The 21,364-nt window shown below is 48.4% G+C and overlaps 1 protein-coding gene and 1 pseudogene across 2 annotated transcripts in view; one reads left to right on the forward strand and one right to left on the reverse strand.

Annotated features, from left to right (window-relative positions):
- The window catches only part of LOC123369342 (maestro heat-like repeat-containing protein family member 7), a 1,253,347-nt gene that overhangs the window by 427,052 nt on the left and 804,931 nt on the right, over window positions 1-21,364 (reverse strand). The window lies entirely within an intron of this gene.
- LOC123369056 lies at window positions 6,193-20,740 on the forward strand (annotated as a pseudogene).

Consider the following 21,364-nt stretch of genomic DNA (forward strand, 5'->3'; position numbering starts at 1 on the left):
GTACCTCAGGAGTAACCTTCAAGTCACACCTGCATCAGTCTCTTCTTAGGATGTGACTGGGCTGGTTCGGCGCTTACTTTGAAGATGGTGTTTTCCTCTGACTCTAAAGCAGAAGCCAGGGTGAGTCGGGGTGTGATGGTCTCGATCTTGGTCTGTGAGAGAACATCCCCATCCCCAGAGTGTCCCATGTTCTATGCAGTCAGGTTCCTCTTCCAAACAGAGCATGTGGCAACACCAGAAGATAGGAGATCCTAGCTGCATTTTGTAATGGTTACAGAGTAGGGTGACCAGACAGCAAGTGTGAAAAATCAGGACAGAGGGTGGGAGGTAATAGGAGTCTATATAAGAAAAAGACCCAAAAATTGGGACTGTCCCTATAAAATTGGGACATCTGGTAACCCTATTACAGAGTGTGCCCTGTTCCATGCCTGCCCCTCTCCCCGCGCACCCTGCTGTGATCTGTGTCCCTTTTTGTGCTCCCCCACCCCCATGGCCCTTTTTTGTAAATGATTGTTGCCTGGCATGTGGTCGGCAATGGGAACATCTTTGCCTTTGTGTGATATGGCAGGTCACTCCAGGATCCTGTTTCATTGCAGGCAGCATGTGACAATCACTGAGTGGTGCAGACAGGAGATGTGGAGAGAGCAGAGAGTGGCCAAAGCAGCTGAATGGATTAACAGGTGAAGTGGGGCCCCTCGAGAACTGGCTGGGATTTATCAGGAGGGGAGTGACGTTTTCACAGGGCACAATGTGAATACCGCACGGTGCTGATGTAGGGGTTTTCCACTGCATGTGCCATGGCAGTCAAAGCTTTTGCAGAGAGAGACATTTCCCCTGCCTACTTTTTCAGCATTTGCCTTAGGAGCTGCTTGGGCTGGTTCTTGCTTGAAGCCAGCAGATCCCTCTCACCCCTGGTCTACTCTCGTGTTCCCCATGTAGCAGTAACAGGGCCCTCAGTTCAGGGATTATAACATCCCTTCCCACTGCACCCGAGGCAGCGAATGAACAGAGGGGAGCGCGGGGTGTTTGCAGGGCCCACATCTTTGGCTCTTTCTGATCCCCAAAGGGGCTTCTGTCTGCACTTATGTATTTCTGGTGTGAAACCCACTGGAGAATCAGGATGGCACAATTTAGGGGGTTGGCTCCATGAGAGAATGCTACAAGGTTAATTTAAACCAGATTTCAGAGAGGCTGGAATGCAGGATGATGGGTAAGTCTGATGATGAAGGGCTGGACTGGGAGTTGAGACTATTGGGTTCAGTTCCTTCCTCTACCAGTGCGACCTTGGTCAAGTCACTTTGGCTGAGGTCCATGAAGATATTCAGGATCCAAATTTCCATGGTAATCAATGGATCTGGGCATTAGTCCATCTGTGCTTCAGTTCCTCATTTGTAAAAGGAGGATCCTACTGCCCTACCTCACAGGGGTGTTGGATGAGAAACCAATAAAAAATATTGTGAGTTGCTCAAATACTAGGTGGACCTGCTAACATTTGCAAGCAGAGAACCAGTAGTTTCCATTTATAGATATGTGCATAAATATGTCAGGGGCCTCACGACCCGCAGCTTCGCCGTTTGCCTCTCACCCCTCAGTCCTCCCATGTGTCTCTGCTGGCCCATGGGTACCTCTGCCTAGCCCCCTCCATTTACCTGTTACAGCTCATGTGCTTCTGCTGCCCCCTCCCATTCTGTCCTTCAGCCACGTGTCTTTGCAGCCGCGTGCTGGGGGAGGTGTGGAGCAGCACTGCCCCAGGGTGAGGTCAGGGAGCAATTCTGGGTTTGCAGGAGGAGCATCACCTTCATATTGGTGCACATAATAAAATGCATGTGGTGGGGCTGGGGATGAGGAGTTTGGGGTACGGGAGAAGGCTCAGGCCTGGGGCAGGGTGTGGGGGGTGAGGGCTCTGGTTAGGGGTGAAGGCTCTGGGGTGTGCTTGGAATGAGGGGCTTGGGATGCGGGAGGAGGCTCCAGGCTGGGGCAGAGGTTGGGGTGCAGGCTTGGGGGTGGAGCCAGGGATGAGGGGTTTGGGGTGCAGGCTGCCTCAGGGCTGCAGTGGGGAGAGAGGACTTCCCCCAGCCCTCTCTCATCGCACTAGCTTGGGGCCAGGGGAGAGGTGCCTCTTCCCCACCATGGTAGCTCCAGAAGGGCCGGGCCAAGGGAGGGGCTCCTCTTCCCTGGCCTTGGCAAATCCGGAGCTGGTCCATGCTGGGGGAGAGGCATCTACCCGCTGCAGCCCTGAGCCCCTGCCTGGGGCTTAATAGGCAGCTGCATGGCCATGCATCTAAGGCCTGGTCTACACTAGGGGGGCGGTTCGAACTAAGGTATGCAAGTTCAGCTACGCGAATAGCGTAGCTGAACTCGAAGTACCTTAGTTCGAAGTACTTACCCATCCTCACGCCGCGGGATCAAAGTCCGCGGCTCCCCCATCGACTCCGCCACCGCCATTTGCGGTGGTGGAGTTCCGGAGTCGACGGGAGCGCGTTCGGAGTTTGATATATCGCGTCTAGATGAGACGCGATATATCGAACTCCGAGAAGTCGATTGCTACCCGCCGACCCGGCGGGTAGTACGGACGTACCCTTAGAGGGAACTTAGGTTGCAACACCCCATCAGAACACCCAGGAGGAAAATGAATAATTTTCTATTCAGTGGTTTGTGCTGAATGAGGCCTGGGGCCACACATTGAGTCAGCAGGACAAAAACACAAAAGAACAGCTTACAAGAAGTGGAAGATTGGACAAATAACCAGGGAGGAGTATAAAAGTATTGCTCAGGCATGCAGGTGTGAAATCAGGAAGGCCAAATCACACTTGGAGTTGCAGCTAGCCGGAGATGTTAGGAGTAACACAAAGGGTTTCTTTAGGTATGTTAGCAACAGGAAGAAAGTCAAGGAAAGTGTGGGCCCCTTGCTGAATGAGGGAGGGAACCTAGTGACAGAGGATGTGGAGAAAGCTAGTGTACTCAATGCTTTTTTTGCCTCTGTCTTCACAGACAAGGTCAGCTCCCAGACAGCTGCACACTGCAGCACGGTATGGGGAGGAGGTGACCAGCTCTCTGTGGAGAAAGAAGTAGTTCGGGGCTATTTAGGAAAGCTGGATGAGCACAAGTCCATGGGGCCGGATGCGCTGCATCCGAGGGTGCTAAAGGAGTTGGCCGATGAGATTGCAGAGCCATTGGCCATTATCTTTGAAAAATCATGGCGATCGGGGCAGGTCCCGGATGACTGGAAAAAAGCTAATGTCGTGCCCATCTTTAAAAAAGGGAAGAAGGAAGATCCAGGGAACTACAGGCCAGTCAGTCTCACCTCAGTCCCTGGAAAAATCATGGAACAGGTCCTCAAGGAATCAATCCTGAACCACTTAAAGGAGGGGAAAGTGATCAGGAACAGTCAGCATGGATTCACCAAGGGCAAGTCATGCCTGACTAACCTAATTGCCTTCTATGACGAGATAACCGGCTCTGTGGATGAGGGGAAAGCAGTGGATGTACTATTTCTGGACTTTAGCAAAGCTTTTGATAGAGTCTCCCACAGTATTCTTGCCAGCAAGTTAAAGAAGTATGGGCTGGATGAATGGACGGTAAGGTGGATAGAAAACTGTCTAGATGGTCGGGCTCAACGGGTAGTGATCAATGGTTCCATGTCTAGTTGGCAGCCGGTATCAAGTGGAGTGCCCCAAGGGTCGGTGCTGGGGCCGGTTTTATTCAATATCTTCATTAACGATCTGGAGGATGGTGTGGACTGCACCCTTAGCAAGTTTGCAGATGACACTAAACTGGGAGGAGTGGTTGATACGCTGGAGGGTAGGGCTAGGATACAGAGGGACCTAGACAAATTAGAGGATTGGGCCAAAAGAAATATGATGAGGTTCAACAAGGACAAGTGCAGAGTCCTGCACTTAGGACGGAAGAATCCCATGCACTGCTACAGACTAGGGACCGAATGGCTGAGCAGCAGTTCTGCAGAAAAGGACCTAGGGGTTACGGTGGACGAAAAGCTGAATATGAGTCAACAGTGTGCCCTTGTTGCCAAGAAGGCTAATGGCATTTTGGGTTGTATAAGTAGGGGCATTTCCAGCAGATCAAGTGATGTGATCATTCCCCTCTACTCAGCACTGGTGAGGCCTCATTTGGAGTACTGTGTCCAGTTTTGGGCCCCACACTACAAGAAGGATGTGGATAAATTGGAGAGAGTCCAGCGGAGGGCAACAAAAATGATTAGGGGGCTGGAGCACATGACTTATGAGGAGAGGCTGAGGGAACTGGGATTGTTTAGTCTGCAGAAGAGAAGAATGAGGGGGGATTTGATAGCTGCTTTCAGCTACCTGAAAGGGGGTTCCAAAGAGGATGGATCTAGACTGTTCTCAGTGGTAGAAGATGACAGAACAAGGAGTAATGGTCTCAAGTTGCAGAGGGGGAGGTTTAGGCTGGATATTAGGAAAAACTTTTTCACTAGTAGGGTGGTGATGAACTGGAATGGGTTACCTAGGGAGGTAGTGGAATCTCCTTCCTTAGAGGTTTTTAAGGTCAGGCTTGACAAAGCCCTGGCTGGGATGATTTAGTTGGGTTTGGTCCTGCTTTGAGCAGGGGGTTTGACTAGATGACCTCCTGAGATCCCTTCCAACCCTGAGATTCTATGATTCTATGAAAAGGTTCCTGACTAGCTGTCCAGCCAGCAAATGGGGAAAAATTGGGATGTGATCAAGTGACGTCAAAGACTATATCATGGTGCACATGCACAAGGGGGCTGAACTCCTGTCCCATGGGCATCCTTAATTCTGGCATTTCCTATCTTTTAAGTGCTTGAATCAGTAACCTTATGTTCTTGTAAAACATGGATTTAATATTTGTTTTAATTTAATTTGATATAATATATGTGTGTGTCATTCCTGAGGGGGAGGCCGAGGGAGTCTGTGTAGGCTGGAGTTGTGAGAAGAGACTAATGGATGCAGTAGGGGACCAACCACCAGAGAGAGTGACCATAACACCTAAGTCACTAGCCTCAACATGTGAGTGTCTCTAGGGCAGTGGTTATCATGTTCACTCTATGTGCAGGGCAGATACAAGCAAATGCAGCCCTCTGTAAAGCTATGTATTTAGGGACCCGTATATGGGCCATCCCTTGGCAGTAGTACTAAAGCTGACTTACACCAGCTGAGATCTGCCCTCAGGCAGAAACCCCTCTCTCTGCTTCCATCCTAAGAGGAGTCGGACCAATGGATTCTGGTTCCCATTTTTCTTACTTCTTTGCTGAAATGAACAGCGAACCTCTTGTTTCCACTTCTCAGCTGGGACAAAGGCTTCTGGCAGCTGCAAACAAAAACAAAAACACAAGAAATTCTTAAAATGAGGCAACAAAGCCCCAAATGGTGGCAGGTGGTGGGGTGTGAGCCAGCATGGGAGCTCAGAGTTGCTGCTTCTTTGATCTCAAAGAAAATTGCCCCAGAAAGACGACAGAGACTAAGAATTTCACTTGGATGTATCAGAAACGTGTCCTCCTTCTTCCATTTAACAAGCAGCAATTTCCTTCTGAGTAACTGTATGAGTGACTCGTAAAACTTTCCAAGCTCACTTTTGACACTTATGATATTTGTGGTCCACGAAGATCCAATTCTGCTTACTTCGTTTTTGTCAAAAGTTCTGTTTTCATGATTTTTTGAATATTAAAGATAGGGATTCTTTCCCCCACTCCCAAATAGGATGTAAGCCTCAGCTCCTGCTGATATCACTGCTATTTATGTATCAAGATGATGCAAAGTCCAGTCCCCATTCTGTCAGCTGCTCGCTATTATACGTGGCTTGTCTTGGTTAAAGCTGCTACGATATTTTCTCCCAACATGGAGTGTGTGGGAAGGGAAAAGTGGTGAACATGTCTATGGAGTTCATAACCTCACTATTCAGAGAAACAAGTTGCTGAAGCCAAAGAGGTGAATCCTAAAGTCAATAAAAGAAATAAAAACCAACACAGTATACATACATGGACTAAGAAGGCTTTAAATCATACTGGCTGTGGTATGAGGGTTGTTAGAGAAATTCAGAAAGTGCTGAAGTTCAGTTTTAGCTGGAGATGTTTTAGTTTCTTTGTATTGCACAATAAACTTTGAGCAAACAGTTTCCTGTTCCTCATGTTTTTATATATATATATATATATATATATATATCTGTGTTTGAACACAAAGAAGACGGAGCGAAACACATCAAACCAGGGCCTTCAGATGATGTTGATGAGAGCGTTCTGACTAACAGTAAGTCCATCACTTTCTGCATTTTCTCTTGGGATAGGCTAACTTTAATCTGAGCTAGTTGTAGTTTGTACATGTGGGTGGAGAGACCTGTCAGATTGGGTTAGTGGCAGCGGGGCTCTGGTGGCTATTTAAAGGGTCCAGGGCAGTAAAGGCAGCGGGAGCCCCGTCCCTTTAAATAGCCCCTGTAGCCCCACTGCTACTATCCCAGGGCTCCAGCAGAAGGGCTCTGGCAGCAAATTAAAGGGCCCGGGGCTCCAGCCGGTGCTGGGAGCCCCAGGACCTTTAAATTGCTGCTTGGGGAAGCTGGGCCGCACTGGTACGGCGCACCTGCTCTTGCCACTACGCCGTACCGGGGCATACCGGCTTACTTTCACCTCTGCCCGACCCCATCCACCACCACCCCGACAGACCCCCAGAACGCCCACGCCTACCCAACCCTTCCCCGTCCCCTGACCACCACCCCCAGAACCTCCAGCCCCTCCAACCGCTTCTTGTCCCTTATCAAACCCCTCCTCCCAGCCCCGGTCCGGCCCCCTTACCATGCTGCTCAGGACAGCGTGTATGGATGCCGCGTGGCCCGCTGGAGCTCACAGCCCCACCCCGTTACCATGCTGCTCAAAGCAGCAGGAGCTGCCGAGCTGCCCAGGAGCGGTCCAGAGTGCTGGCGCCGGGCTCTGCGAGAGCAGGGAAAGTAGGGGAGGGGCTGGGGGAGCCTCCCCAGCTGGGAACTCAGGTGGGCCAGACAGGTTGGTCCCACGGGCTGGATGTGGCCCACGGCCCGGAGTTTGCCCACCCCTTTAACAACCGGTTCTAAACCAGTTTCTAAATTTAACAACCGGTTTGTGCGAACCAGCTCCAGCTCACCACTGAACACACCATATGTCAGAAGTTACCACTGCTCCACCTCACTTTGCTCTGATATTCAAAATACCCAGGAGGTTCTCACAAGCTAACGCTGGATCTCAGGATGCAGGGCCTGATATTCCAGGACTGTATTTTCTGGGTTTATATTTTTGAAATGTTAATTAAATTAGGGTGTCCCACCTCTATTTTCAAACCCAGTTGGCTGATAAATACTATTACCATAGCCCCTATCTTCCTAAAACCTCACTTGGCTTTACAAACATTAGCTAAGCTGCACCTCACCCTGTGCGTTAGATCAGTAGGATTATCTCCATTTTACAGATGTGGCTACAAGCACAAAGAATCATTTGTGAGAGAGAAACACTGAGGAGTTATGAATCCCAGTGACCTTCTCCCACTACTAGCTTACTTCTTTCCTCAACATAGGAATAATTGTTGTTATTAATGATCCAATTAATGATTAACACCAAGATTTTACATTTCATTTTAGCTTCTCTCTTGATGCCCAGTGATGGGAAACCAAAGCAGCAGAATCAGTGACTTGCTCTTACGAGCTCTCGACAACCTTTCTCAGGAAGATTTGAAAAGATTTAAAGACAAACTGTCACATTCTGACTTTGAGGGGAAAGGTAACATCCCCCGAGGTCGGCGGGAGAATGCCGACAGGATAGATACGAAGAACCTCCTGATGGAATTCTATAGTGGAGATGCTGCAGTAGATGTAACCATAGAGGTTTTCACTCAGATCAACCTCCAAGATTCAGCTGCAAAACTCAGGGAGGAAAGAGAGAAAGGTAAGAAACCTAAAGTTACTGTAAAACCTGTGAGTCTGCCCCAAGAATCTGCTCCAGGGCGGCAGCAGCAGGAACAGGAGAAACAGGCTGATAGCAGGAATGACAAATTCTGAATCCAAACAGGAAGCCAGGGGGACTCAGAGCAGAGATGCCCACAGTGGCCCAGATTCTCTCACCTACTCCACTCCCTTTTCACCACTCAGCTGGCACAAAGGGAGCAGAGACAGCCTGTAACTCTGCATCTGAGGAAATTCGCAGTGTTGGGGAGTCCTCAGTGGGTGTAGAGCCAACAGAGCAGTGCAGAGGGAGTGTCATGGACAGGGAGAGGTGGGGACGAGGAGTAGCTGGAATGCATCCCTAGCTGGAGGATCATTCCTTGGTGACCATTAGCAACTAGTACAAGTAAGACCAGCCTCCAGGCTGCTCTAACCTGTGCCAGAGCTGGGACAGAGAATTGAGGATCTGTAACTGGTAACTGGTCACAGCAGAGTATTTTATCCCCAAACAGCTGGTTGACAACATGAGACATTCCAGGGGTTCCAGGCAGGATCTTTATTATCTCCAAGGCTATCTTTTAATGCAAGAAACAAATTCAGTGCAGTATAAACAGCCAAGGAGCCAGCAAACCTGCAGAGCTGCAGTTCCAGAGGCTCCAGGCTGCTTTGCAGTGTCCCACAAGAGTGTAAGAGCCAGTGCCAGTGGGGAGCCAGTCTGTAGTGGAGCAGTGTTAGATTCCATGTGCTCAGTCATGGAGTTAAACTCAACCCTGTTACAGCCATTCCTGTTCCACTTCCCTGCATCCTACGGTGCTAGTGGAGCCCAGCTGGGTTGTTTCTGCCGGGTCCCTGGGATGGAAGCTCTGGGGCTGGCAGTGGGGCTCTCCCTAGAGGCCTTTGGAATTCACTCCCCTGGACAGTCCCCCAGGGGGAGAGTTTAGAAACCTCCAGAGCACAATGCAGGGGGCAGTTACTTGGTTTAGACTGAGCTCCGTCAGGCTGAGACAGTCATGTTATGTGTGTGCACAGGGCCTAGTACAATGGGCCCCCGATTGGGGCTCTAGATCCTACCAAAACTCAGTAATAAAATAATAATTATTGAGGGGTGGGGAAAGGGTTCTTTGTTACCCTAAATTAGTCACAGATGCTTGGCAAAAGGAGTGGCAATATTAAGCAAACTAGTCTGGTTACCTGTGCGGCTTTTAATCCAGTCAGCATCCTACATTCTATCAATAACTGAATCTAGTGAGAAGCTAGGGGGTGTTGGGGGGGAGGCCCCAAGTGGTAGTTATCCCAAATGAACAAATTCCCTCGGGCTGCCCTTAGTGTCTGTTTTAGATCCCTACATTTTAAAGGCTCTCCTGGGCCACCTAGCCCATCCCTGACCGAGGGCAGAATTCTCCTTTGCATGGACCCTTTAGTTGTTTCACCTAATCTGTGTTGGAACATGAGTGTTTGTGAGGGATTCCCTCTCCCCACAAACGCTCCTGAATTGACTGTTTGTCCCAGTGCCAGTTGTTCTGTGTTTCTCTGACCACGTGGCCGGCTCATCATGTAAAGTGCAGTTTAGTCATCAGTGGAATCAGGCAGGGGGACGTCCGAGAAACAGTATTCCCCAAACTGAACTTCATACACTGATGGCTGGTAACAGTGCTCTCCTTGGTGATTACTTCATTAACAGAGGATGCAATTGGATTATCAGTCACTTGTTGCCTCCATACAGAACAGAAATGCACTTGCATTGAACTACACTCTACATTCTTTCACTGTTATTTAAATGTAATTTCCCTTTCAGAGTTTCACCAGAGTCAAAACCCATCAGAGTTGTCGGCAAAAGGTATGTGATGGCTACCCAGGAAGTGCCTTTCCAGGTGACACCATTAGCACAGGGTTCCCTGGCAATTCTCCAGAAAAGGGAACACCGTGAAACTGCAGTAACCCTACCAAAGGCAGCACTGTAAAGATGTTGATGGTGACTGTGGCAATGGCCCTGCAGGTGAGGATCATTCCCTAGGTTTTAATGTGCAGCAGCCAACGTCAATCCCCAGGAAATGCCTTTGTGGTGGTGGTGCTGCTGAGGTCCAATCCTGTTTCCTTTCACAAAGGGGAGAGACGAATAGCAAAGAGAAAATGCTGTTGGTCTCTGATGCTGACGTTCCCGTGCAGCTTCCCTGCTGTTGAGTTACCAGTGCAGCAGGTGTGTTGATCAGCCACCCTGAGACCCAGCAAACTTTTACCAATGTCAGACTAAGGCGTGACTTTTATCTGACTCTGTGGTCAGGCCAACAGCAGTGCTGGGACAGATGGAGTCATCTTGGCCAGCTGAGCCAGACTTTCCTTAGATAGAAAAAGAAAAAAGAAACATGGCGGGGAAGGCAAATGACATGGTGTGTGTCGGGGGAGGGCATGCGGGGTGACATCAGAAGCCTCAGGCTCACATCCTGGGTAGTGTCCAGGATTTCGCCATTTGGTTCCCTCAGGCTGGTCAGAAAGTCTTTCAGGATCAAGATGATGAAGGCCCAACATTGTCATAGAATAACAGAAATGTAGAACTGGAAGGGACCTTGAGTGCTTATCTTGTCCACTCCCCTGCACTGAGCCAAGACCAAGTAAACCTACCCCGTCCCTGACCGGTGTTTGTCTTCATAAAACCCTCCAATGATAGAGACTCCACCACCTTCCTGGGAAGCCTATTCCAGAGCTCACCTATAAGAATAGTTAGAAAGTTTTCCCTAATATCTAACCTAAATCTCCCTTGCTGTAGATTACGCCCATTACTTCTTGTCCTACCTTCAGTGGACATGGAGAACAATTGATCGCCATCCTCTTTATAACAGTCCTTAACATATTTTAACACTGTTATCAGGCCCCCTTCATCATCTTTTCTCAGGACTAAGCATATCCAGGTTTTTTAACCTTTCCTCATAGGTCAGATTTTCTAAACTTTTTATCCTTTTTGTTGGTCCTCTGGGCACTCGCCAGTGTTTCCACATCTGTCTTAAAGCATGGCACCCAGAATTGGACACAGGACTCCTGCTGAAGCCTCACCAGTGCTGAGTAGAGCAGGACAGTTGCCTCCTGTGTCTTACATATGACAATCCTGTTAACACACCCCAGAATATTAGCCTTTTTCACAACAGCATCACATGGTTGACTCATGTTCAATTTGTGGTATGCTATAACCCCTAGATCTTTTCAGCAATACGACTGCCTAGTCAGTTATTCTGCATTTTGTATTTGTGCATTTGATTTTTCCTTCATAAGTGTAGTACTTTGCACTTCTCTTTATTGAAGTTCATGTTGTTGATTTCTTACAAGTTTTCCAATTTATAAAGGTCCTTTTGAATTCTAAACCTGTCCTCCAAAGTGCTTGTAACCCCTCCCAGCTTGGTGTCATCCACAAATTGTATAAGTGTATTCTCCACTCATCAAAGTTATTAATGAAAATACTGAATAGTACTAGACCGAGATCCATCATTGAGACCCCATTAGAATGCCCTGCCATTTTGACAGCAATCTATTGATAACTGCTCTTTGAATACTTTTTTTTTCAATCTACTGTGCACTCACCTTATAGTAATTCAATTGACCACATTTCCCTAGTTTGCTTATAAGAATGTCTTGTGGGACTGTGTCTCAAGCCTTATTAAAATCAAGACAAGTGATATTTATGGCTCCCTCAATGCTGTAGGCTAATAATCCTGTCAAAGAAGGAAATTAGGTTGGTTTGGCATGATTTGTTCTTGAAAAATCCACATTGGCTATTACTTTTTACCCTATTATGCTCTAAGTGCTGACATATTGAGTGTTTAATAACTTGTTCCAGTATCTTTCCATCCATTGAAGTTAGGCTGCTTGGTCTTTAATTCCCTAGGTTGTCTTTGTTCCATCATAAAAAAGATATTTGCCCTTCTCCAGCCCACTGGGACCTCATCCATCCTCTATGAGTTTTCAGAGATATTGGTTCAGAGAGTGCTTCATCTAGTTCCTTAAGTATCCTAAGGTGAGTTTTTAGGCCCTGCTGACATGAGTGCATCTAACTTATCTAAGTAGTCTTTACCCTGCTCTCTCCCTATTCTGGCTTTTGGGTTTTCCCTTTTGTTATTAATAAGAATTGTCTTAGCATCTGGTCACAATTAACATATTTAGTGAACACTGAAGCAAAATAGGCATTAAACACCTCAGCCTTCTAGGTATCATCCATTATTAGATCTCCTTCCCCGCTAAGCAGTGGACCTGTGCTTTTCTTTGTCCTTCTCTTGCTCCTGTTGTATTTATAGAGCCTTTTATTGTTTTCTATGTCCTTCACTAGGTGTAACTCATTTTGTCCCTTAGCCTTTCTGATTTTGTCCCTACATCTCTGTGCAATCCTTTTGTTCTCATCCTAAGCAATTTGTCTGTCTTTCCACTCTTTGTGTCATGGTGGATCCCAGGAGGTGATGGGAATCCCAGCCATGATGGAAAGTTCGCTCCTTCCATTTCATGTGTTCTTCTGTTCCATTTAGCGACCCGCAGACAAACTGTGTACAAAATGGGGCGGCAGCCTCATGCTATTACAATGAACCAATCAAAATACTTGGTGATTTCAATTATAAACATCTTTCCTATTTCTAGAATCTCTAGGCTCATTGTCATGCCAACCTATGACTTTACCAGGAGCCTTGCAGACCCCTCAGTACTGCTTTTCTAGAGTAAACGATCCAGTTTGTATCAGTTGTTTTACAAACAATTTTCTATAATGGGCTGAGTGGGACTTTTGTTACCTTGGGCAACTTCCAATACAGATGTGTGCAAAATGTCCCTCTGGATCAGTACTGAGTGAATGTACTAGCCTCATGCTGGAGGACACTCTGCTGTAGGGGCAGGGGCGGCTCCAGACCCCAGCACGCCAAGCGCATGCTTGGGGCGGCATGCTGCGGGGGGTGCTCTGCCGGTCACCAGGAAGGCGGCAGGCAGTTCCGGTGGACCTCCCGCAGGCGTGCCTGCGGAGGGTCCGCTGGTCCCACGCGGTGGCCAGCACACCCTCCACAGGCACGCCTGCAGGAGGTCCACCAGAGCCGCGGGACCAGCAACCGGCAGAGCGCCTTCCGCGGCATGCCGCCCTGCTTGGGGCGGCGAAATGTCAAGAGCCACCCCTGTGTAGGGGCACCATCTCTTAAGTGAGGAAGGTAACTGGAAGTACTCAATTGTGGTAATTAAAGATCCCGTGACGCTCTCTCTTGTAAACCCATGTGTCCTGACAAACTCTAGTTTATGAAGTTACATTCTTTCCACCTACATTCCCAGTATTGTTTCAACTGCATATAATATTCTCCTCCACTTGTTACCTACCTTGTTGTGTAGACAGTAGCCAGGTTTCACCAGGGGATGAGGTGATGCCTACAATCTTTACTTAAATGAATAATTTCATTGAGGCGACCATGTTTGAATAAGGGCTGCAGGATCTCACCCATATTTAAATGATTTCAGGATCCTTTTTGAAGAAGGTTTCATTATAAATGTGAAGAACCATTATTGTTGTTACAGTAGAACTATTTTAAGAGATTAGTCTGAGATTAGTCTGTCTGTTTTCTGAACTTTCAGTTCAATATTTCTAATGTTTCATGTTGCTGATACAGGTTACAATAAGAAGTATAAAGAAGATATTAAAAAGAAATACAAGCTAATAAAAGACATGAACAGTCATTTTGGTGACAATATGATTCTAAACAGAAAATACACAAACCTCACTATTGTAGACAGACCTCGTCAGGCAAAGGAGAGAGAACATGAAATAATGGCCATGGGATGGAGACATGCAGAAATCATGACTGAACGAGCTAGTTCTGCAGTTACACTGGCCACTCTCTATAAACCTGATAAAGATGGACAAACACCACAAGTCGTTGTGCCAGGGCCGCCCAGAGAATTCCGGGGGCCCGGGGTCTTCGGTGGCGGGGGGCCCCCGCTCAGGGGCGGCTCTAGACCCCAGCGCGCCGAAGACCTGGGGGGCGGCATTTGGCTCCGGTTGAGCTCCCGCAGGCATGACTGCGGCAGGTCGACCGGAGCCCGGGACGAGTGACTGCGGCGGGTGCCGTGGTCCCGTGGCTCCGCTTGACCTGCCGCAGTCATGCCTGCGGGAGGTCCAGCCGAGCCGCGGGACGAGCGCCCCCTCCGCAGTCATGCCTGCGGCAGGTCCACTCGTCCCGGGCTCCGCTTGACCTGCCGCAGTCATGCCTGCGGGAGCTCAACCGGAACCGCAGGGGCCCCAGAAAACACTCGTGGGGGCCCCTGCAGGATGCGGGGCCTGGGGCAAATTGCCCCTCTTGCCCCCCCCTCTGGGCGGCCCTGCGTTGTGCTGCTGGGAGCTGCTGGGATTGGGAAAACAATGACTGCAAGAAAGATCATGTACGATTGGGCAACTGGGGAACTCTATAAGAAAAAGTTTGATTATGTTTTCTACATAAACTGCAGGGAAATGAACCTTCTTAATGAGCAGGAAAGTGTGGCTGACATGATTTTTAAAAGTTGGCTTAATACAAATGCACCAGTTAACCACATTCTGGTGAATCCAGAAAAACTCCTGTTCATAATAGATGGGTTTGATGAACTGAGATTTTCCTTTGATCAGCCTAAAGATAATCTGTGCACCGATCCCTGGGAGAAAAAGCCAATGGAAATCCTCCTGAGCAGTTTATTTAGGAGAACAGTTCTTCCTGAGTCCTACCTGATGATCACTACAAGACCAGCTGCTCTGGAGAAACTCGGGCAATGTTTGGAGTGTTCACGTTATGCAGAGATCCTGGGGTTTTCCAAAGCTGAGAGGGAGGAATATTTCCACAAGTTCTTTGGAAATGAAAACCAAGCAAGACAAGCTTTACGATTTGTGAAAGCAAATGAAATTCTTTTCACCATGTGCTTTGTCCCCTTCGTATGTTGGATCATCTGCACGGTTCTGAAACAACAGCTTGAAAAAGGTGAGAATCTCACACAAACTTCAAAAACAGTCACTGGAGTGTATATGCTCTACCTTTCCTGTTTAGTCAAGCCTCTCAGCAACAATACAAAGCAACACTTACATGGAAATCTGAAGGGACTTTGCTCTTTGGCTGCTGATGGAGTCTGGAAACAAAAGATACTGTTTGAGGAAGAAGAAATCAAGAAGCTTGGCTTAGATCAAGAGAACTCTCTCCCCCTCTTTTTGAATGAGAATATTTTTCAAAAAGAAACTGACTGTGAATGTCTCTACAGCTTCATTCACTTAAGTTTTCAAGAGTTTTTTGCAGCTTTGTTATATGTCCTGGAGGAAGGTGAAACAACAACAGATTCAGGGATTCCCAAGAAAGATGTGAAAACGTTGTTAGAAAACTATAGAAACTCTAAAAATTATTAAATGTTAACAGTGCGATTCCTGTTTGGGTTCTTAAATGAAGAAAGAATGAAGGACCTGCAGGAAAAATTTGGGTGTAAACTTTCACCTAAAATTAAGGCAGATTTACTGAAGTGGGTTCAAGCAAACCAACAAACAGATTTAACCTTGCCCTGTGTTCATGAGGGGATTTATCAAAGTTATCAGCTTGAGTTGTTTCACTGTGTGTATGAGATGCATGAAGAAGATTTTGCAGTTAATGCACTGGATCACTTCACTGAACTGAAATTAAATCAAAATAAATTTACCCAGATGGATCAATGGGCTCTTTCATTCTGTGTAAAGCATTGTCGTAGTCTGTAGTCAATGTGTCAAATTGGTGTCAAATGAATCAAAGTTTTTTTCCCTAAAAAGTTGGTTGGTATTTCCAAATGTTTAATTTGTCCCAAATAGAACACTGAGCCCTGGTCCACACACAGCCCCTAATGCGAACTAGGGTACGCGAATTCAGCTACGTGAATAACGTAGCTGAATTCGAACTACCCTAGTTCGAAAACTTACCCGTCCAGACGGCGGGGAAGCGAACTCCGCGGCTCCAGGGTCGACTCCGGCAACTCCTCCTGCCGCGGTGGAGTACCGGAGTTCGAACTAGCGCTTCCGGAGTTCGAACTAGCGCGTCTAGATCAGACGCGATAGTTCGAACTCCGAGAAGTCGAACTCACCGCGTCGACCGGGAAGGTAAGTATAGACGTGGCCTGAGTCCCTGGGGAAGGGCCCCACTCAGATGGGCACACAGGCATGAGGGAAAAAATTGTCAGGATGGATAGACTAGTAAGTTCAAAACACACTGGTGAGGAATCTCAGAGGAGTCTATACTATCACCTTAGCTTTGTAAAATGTGATACGGTGGACCAGTCATGTGAGCCTGAAGCTCACTCGCTCTGAGCCAGAATCACTGTCGGTAGGAAAATGACTTTCCAGGTACAAAAATTAAGCTCCATTAACCAAGTGATTCGAAAGGAGGTTTCATCGGCTTTATCCCATGACACCGGGGAATGGAGGTGTTACAACTTGGCCCAGTACCACTCTGTAGGATTGCCAGGCTGTTGTGAGTGGGACCCAATCACTGGGTGACACCTGCTTCTAAGCCAGGTGAGCCTGGGTGTGGTCTAGTCCCTGTTTCCAGGTCTGGATCTTTGGGGTCATTCCTCAGCCCTCTTGTCTGATGTCCTTCCTTGGAATGTGAAGCTCTGCCTTCCCATTGCCCTAGACCCTGAAATCAGTGTCTGAGATCTCCCAAGTCCCACCTCCAGTCAGACTCTCACCCTGCTCCAGCGCTCCACCTTGGTTGTGGGCTCTCTGGGCTTCTAGCTTGTCACCTTCAGGGATAATGTGGCAGGAAAGCAAGGAACACAGGCTTGGCACAGGGGCTTATTAATCAGAGACTTTGTCTTCAAAGCACTCAGGAGTTACAGATCTTTGAAAAACAACAGAAGTCCTGAGATCCCGCCTCCCTGAGTCTGGTTGGGCCCTTCCCACGAGTCTGAGGCATGTCAGGGTTTCAGGCTGGGCAGAGTCCCTCTTGCCCTCTCTCGCTACTGTACATCCTGCTTACATGTCATGATGGTCATACCCATCCCCTGCACAGGGCAGCTCTGGGGTCTCTGTCCCCTTGCCATGTGACCCACTGGGTTGCCCCAGCACCCTCTCCTAGTCATGCTTGCCCTGCCTGTGGCCCCTCTGTTCCAAGGGATTGGGCCAAAAGTTGAGATAATCACAGTCAATGACTCCAGAGCATAGTCCTGATGGCTTCTTACTGACAGTCCTTCAATGGGTTTGTCCTGGGCAAGTTCAGACATGTGTTCAACAGCTAATACAAAATGGGCTTTGTAATTTTGTACAGTCACGCACACACGCACGCACGCACCCCTCTCTGACACAGGATTTCAAAAGTGTCAAGCCTTTTATGAAGCGGATAATAAGGGCTGCAGGGACGGGACACTTTGTCTACTTCCTGAGAGCCTGGAATAGCTGCTAAATGCCTCTGTGTGGCATCAGTCTTTAGGATAGACTCGGATGAAGGAGTCAGTCAAACTGCTTTTCTGTGGAGATAATAGAGAGCACCATGTGGACCTGCTTGCACCCTGCCAGAACCTCTTTCCACTGGTAGATGGGGAAGGATAGCTCAGTGGTTTGAACTTTGTCTTGCTTAAATCCAGTGTTGTGAGTTTAGTCCTTGAGGGGGCCATTTAGGAATTTGGGGTAAAAATCTGTCTGGGGATTGGTCCTGCTTTGACCAGGGGTTGGATTAGATGATCTCCTGAGGTCCTTCCGACCCTGATATTCTATGATATGATTCTAGGAAGACATGAGGCTCCTGCATATGGCCTGTGCCCTGTCTGGAGCCAAGCTGTCAGGAAGAGGGCTCCTGAGATGTAGCAAGGTGCCTTTGTTCTGTGTTAGCAACCAAGACCAGATTCAGCCCAATGGAGTTGGCTTTGGACAGCTGCATGTGGCCTAGCCAGTAGGAGTCTATGAAGATTATAGAATCCTTGTCTCTTCTGAGATGCACCAGTGCCTGTGTCACCAGAAGCAGATATTAAGGTCCACAGGAGCATTCTTCTCACGGAGGTAGAGAGAGCCCCCTTGCTAACATTATCTATTCTCCAGGCTATCAGCAGAAGGCTGGTAGGTTCTTGTTCAGGGATGTGGCAAAGAGAGACCTCCCTCTCTCTCTTGTGCCCTTTGAGACTGGGCTCTCTAGGGAAATTCCAGCCTTTTCTAATATATGGTTGAGAGAGATGGGGGTGGGAGGGGGTGAGACTTGAGACGTGGCAAATTGGAGCCACCCCTGAATCCTGAATGTTCAATACTAAGTCTTCCATAGATGGTGGCTTATTTGCTGAGTCCTCAATTGACAAGATGCAGCAAGAAAGAAGAAAAGGCTCCTCCCATCCACAAAACTTCTTATTAGCAGATGCCCAAGTGTGTCTGCTCAGAGATGGAAAACACTCATATGGGAATACAGGATCAGTGAGAGCTACAGATGCACGTGGATTGAAATTCACACATAACCATGTGATCCCCACCATCCATTACTACAGATCTGTGATTTCCCCCTCCCCACTCCCATTCCCAAATAAAAGAATCTTTCTAGAAACCCACGGCGGGACTAGACAGACAGAAGTTCTCTTTTCCTCTCTGCTTATCTCCTGCAGGTTTTGTGATTGCTGTTTGACAGCTGCTTGCTGTGAGGATCTCTCCTCTATTCTTGGTACCAAACAGACCTTGGTCGAGTTGCACCTGGCAGGAAACAGCCTGGGAGAATTAGGAGTGAAGCTGCTGTGTGAGGGACTGAAGCATGTGAACTGCAAACTGCAGAAACTGAGGTGTGTATTTACCTTTTTTTTTCCGTAAAAGACTCCATGGAGTGTGAGGATGGTGCAAGACTGTGGCTCCCTGCAGGTACATGAAGGGGGTGTCTACATTGCAAAAAAGACCCACAGCAGTGAATTCTCAGATCCTGAATCAACTGATCCAGGTTCATACTACAGGACTAAAAATAGCTGTGTAGTGAGGCGGTGTGGCTCCCCTCCACCCTGGAGCGGGACGAGCCCATCCGGAGATCGGAGTGGGCGGAGCTAGGGAGCTCGGAACCCTCCCCTCAGAGGGTCAGGCGGTGACCTGGAAGTATAAAGACTGGCCCTCAGAGCTCACTAGGGAGCCAACCGCCGGGCAGGCAAGACGTCTCCAGCCTAGCCCACGACTGGGAAAACCCCGCGGATCAAGGTGCACTCCAGGACTGGCCTGACTTGCCCTGCGCTCGCTACCCGGAGGAGGGGCCGGGCCTGCCGACCGCCCACGGCCCCGAGGAACCCATGGTGCTGGACCCCCCGGAGTACACCACCCTGACCCAGGTACTACCCGAGGGGGAGTCTGGAAGTAGCCTGGGGGCAGCCGACCCTAGCACTGCCAGAGCCCACGTCAGTGTGTTGTGGCAAATAGAAGCTAGGCACTTCCCATGGCCCCTCCAAGCTCACAGAGAAAAAGTTTTGAACGGTTTCACAGCCGCATTTTGGGATTCACCAGCCCACTGAAAATGCAGCCACCCTCTACCCTCTACCCTCACCTTCAGCTTAGCTGAACGCACACTTGTGGAACACAGGCTAATGGACATAACAGATGCCCATAGAAGGACCCCAGTGTAAACTTCTCTTTTACAATCCCACTTCTGCCAACACCAAGGTTGAGCTGGATGAAAACAATTTTTGCTGCACACAACATCCAAATACTAAGGTGCTCCCCCACCCCATCTCCAAGTTTTACTGTTGACTTCAACAAGAACAGGATTTGTCACCATTCTGCAAACCCTGACAATAAAAAGATTCAAAAATTCTCTTGCCTGTGGACAGGAGGAGGTTCTCCATCAGCCTTGGCAGTGCCATGTCTGTTCTGTGTCTAGGCTTAAAACCCAGCTGGATATTGCCAATGGACAGGTGAAGTTGGTTGCAACTGTTCAGTTACTGCTTGACTAGATTGCTCAGAAACAAGAGACTTGATGATACCGGGCATTCACATGTAAGGCTGGTTGTATCAAGCAATGGATTCTTAAGTCCTGGCCAGGTTACTGCATGCTCCAGGTTGGGGGAGCAGATGTCTGTCCTCAAAAGCAAATGATGACAGTATTTGTTAGTAGGGGTTCTAGATGCTCTTGCTCAGAGCCGTTCCTAGGGTATGGCGAATCAGGACGACCCCTCTGGCTCCGCCTTTGGGGGCCCTGCGGGCCAGAGCAATTGGCCAGCGCAGTCACTCCCAGAAGTGATGGGTCAGTCACGGAAGTGATGTATTCATTCACCCCGGGCCCCGCACCCCCCTAGGGATGGCCCTGCACTTACTGGCCTGCACTAGCCACAGAGATCAAGGATCAGAGTCATAGGCAGAGGCTCAGATTTCATCTAGCATTGTGAATGAACAGAATTCTGAGGAGGGTTTTGTGTTGTCCCTGATGGCCATAGAGGCCATCCTGGATGTGGAAGATCTTCTCTGTGAAGTGGGTACAGTTCCTCACGCCGAATGGTGCTGAGCTCTGGAGCTAGGAGGCATCTAAGTTAGCAATGTTATTGACAATCCAAAATAGTTCAGTGGGGTGTGACTTGGGGCTTGTCTACTCAGCCCTGCAGTTCAGACTACAGGGGTATGAAGTGCAGCATGCACCAAACTGCTGTGCTGTAACTCCCCCATATAGACAATGCAGGTGCAAACACAAAGGTACCTAGTTCGTGCTAACATAGTCCTGTTTGAAGAGGACTATGTTAACACAAGCTAGGTATCTCTTAATTCGCACTAGGACCGTCCATATTGGGGTGCTGCGTGCACCGGAATGCTGTGCTGTTGCAATTCACACCCCCATAGTCCAACTGCATCAATGTAGCCTTGGTGGTTGCTATGGAAGAGGAGAAGGAGGATCTCTTGGTCTCCTCCAGGGCCAAGGAGTAGGCAAAGAAGAATTTGTTGTTCAGAAATCAGTTTCTTCTTGAGAGTTCTCAACACTGACGCTTGGGTTTTCTTGCCTCCTTGCATCATCTGTCACAGGAAGAAGAAACCACAAAGCTCTGTGAGGGTCATATGGGAAGGAAGTGCTTCAGAACCAAAGTATTCATGGCTGTGGTCAGTCAGTGACTGTGATGTCTCACTGGTTCTTCTAGTCCTTGGCTGCTGGGCTAGGGCATCAGTGCTTTGTGGGTCTAACTGGATCAGTGAGCAATCTAGGATGGACCATGATGTTAAGAGAAAAAAATTAATAGGCAGCAGATTTAAAACAAACACAAGGATATATTTTTTTCACACAACGCACAATCAACTTGTGGAACTGCTTGCCAGAGGATGTTGTGAAGACCAAGACTATAACACGGTTAAAAAAAGAACTAGATACATTCGTGGAAGATAGGTCCACCACTGACTATTAGCCAGGATGGGCAGGGATGGTGTCCCTAGTCTCTGTTGACCAGAAGCTGGGAATGGGCGACAGGGGATGGAGCACTTGATGGTGACCTGTTCTGTTCATTCCCTCTGGGGCACCTGTCACAAGACAAGATACTGGGCTAGATGGAGTATGGCCAT

This window comes from Mauremys mutica, chromosome 4 (genome assembly GCF_020497125.1).
Source record: "Mauremys mutica isolate MM-2020 ecotype Southern chromosome 4, ASM2049712v1, whole genome shotgun sequence".
Lineage (NCBI taxonomy): Eukaryota > Metazoa > Chordata > Testudines > Geoemydidae > Mauremys > Mauremys mutica.